The sequence below is a fragment of the Frankliniella occidentalis genome, unplaced genomic scaffold (assembly GCF_000697945.3).
Source record: "Frankliniella occidentalis isolate FOCC.00 unplaced genomic scaffold, Focc_3.1 Scaffold233, whole genome shotgun sequence".
In the NCBI taxonomy this organism is placed as follows: Eukaryota; Metazoa; Arthropoda; class Insecta; order Thysanoptera; family Thripidae; genus Frankliniella; species Frankliniella occidentalis.
In genome coordinates this window covers 61,569-63,640 of record NW_026267359.1, presented here as the reverse complement: position 1 = coordinate 63,640, position 2,072 = coordinate 61,569, and positions in this window count along the sequence as shown.

Genomic DNA, 2,072 nt, shown 5'->3' with positions numbered 1-2,072 from the left:
CCCAGGAAAGAATCACATCCCGCGACCACGATATGTCGGTGAGTATGCCGTAATTATTGCTCTCCCCCTTTGCCGTGCCGCGTCCCCTACCCCTCTCCTCCTCCCCACCCCCACCGCGCATTTCCCGCGCCTTGCCTTTATGGAAACGTAAACAAACAGTGAAACTCGGCGTTTCTGCCAAATATCGATAATAACTACTCATATAATTAATGATCATAGGATTTTAACCAGAATTGTAGAGTGGACATCGCCGCTTTTCGTTATTAATCGCAAGGTATAGTGCTTGCTTGTTTCCGGTCCGGAATATTGAATTGTTCCATTCCGGTTATTGTTGTAGGAGGTTATGCTCCTGTGGCTCAATTTTTTACACGCACAATTAAGTTGTAAGTTATTTGTTGAGGCCGAGTAAATGATGCCCGTGATGTAAATAACTTGGCTCACTGTCAGCTTAATTGTTGAAAAAGTGTTGAATGGGTAGACTCCTCCAATCCATGCAGTATGTTAAATACTGTTGTAGGTCCTTATGCAAATGGGTGAACCTGCCAGTGTTTTATCTCATATCATATATTTTACTCTATTTTATTCTCGTGGAACAGAAATCTTTATTACTTTCTGATTGGGGTGCAAACCGAGTGGTACTATTTGCGTAATCCCCTAAACAATCAATCAATAATCCGCGTTGCAGATAATTTGCAGCTGCCCCTTCGTACTTAACGTTTAATCCAGTACCAAAATTAGTTATTTGAAAGACCATAGTCATTTAGAGACGCATGGGGGGAGAGGCATTTAAAAGTGTACTGTATGAGTTAATTATATGTAATTAAAAGTTGATGAGCGCTAAAAGTACTGTTTAATATGATTGCAGGAACTCTGCCCAGAAATGTTCTTGACATGAGCAAGAGAAGTCTATGGAGTCATTTTACCCAAAAGAATAGGTGAGTTGACATGACAGTAACCGCCAACGCTGGTCCAATTTGTCTCCACTAAGAGGAGCTTCCTTTCATGTGCATCAAAGGGTGGTTTTTGATGTTTTTTGTGGTGCCTTGGTTCTTTGTTGTTGCTTTCAACCCTCCTCTGTCAATTCAGGCTGATTTGTTATCACTGAAAATGTCTTTTAAAAATCTTGCCAATTTGGGAAATTGCAGGAATTGGTTTGGATTGATGGGGCAAGCTCCCTTTTCACATGCTCTGTCTAAATATCAAGGTGCCTACCCACCACAGCAGAGTTCTTAGCCAGTGCCCCTTAGGTAGCCTACCCGCCCTTAGTTAGAGAGACCAGCTCTTCAAACTCAAGTTTCTGTGAACAGGAGTGATTTCTGACAAAAGCAAAGGTAATTTTGTGGTCCCTGGTTCTCCCCTATCTATTGATGTACTCCTCCGTCAAAAACCGGACCCCTACCTTTGTAAATTTGGCCAAAAATGAAATTTTTTAAAATTGCTGGAAATAGTTGGGATTGGTCCTTTCAATCTCTGCGTCGAAATTTCACGCCGCTGGGCCATTTTAATTGAGATACGCCTGTTTTTGGACCGGTTCGCCTGCGAGGTAGGCAGCCCATCGTACGCTGCCCGCCAGATTCAAAAGACCTCCCTTAAAACTCAAGTTTCTCTGGAAGGGGGTGGTTTCTAACAGAACCAAGGGTAGTTTTGTGGTCCCCTGGGCCACCTTGTTGATTTGACTACTGTTCCGTCGAAATCCGGACCCATCAATTTTCGCTAAAAACACAAAGGCTATAGTCTTTGTAAATTTGGCCAAAATTGAAAAAATTGAAAATCGCTGGAAATGGTCGGGATTAGCCCGACAGCATCCTCTTTCAATCTCTCCCTTGAAATTTTACGCCGCCGGGCCATTTTAAGTGAGTTACGCCTGTTTTTGTAGGACCTGCTCACGGGTCGCCCGCCAGATTCAAAAGACCACCCCTTAAAACTCAAGTGTCTCTGGACAGGGGTGGTTTCTGACGGAACCAAAAGTAGTTTTGCGGTCCCCTGGGTCACCCCTGTCGAATCGACTACTTTTCCGTCGAAATCCGGACCCATCAATTTTCGCTAAAAACACAAAGGCTATAGCCTTTGTA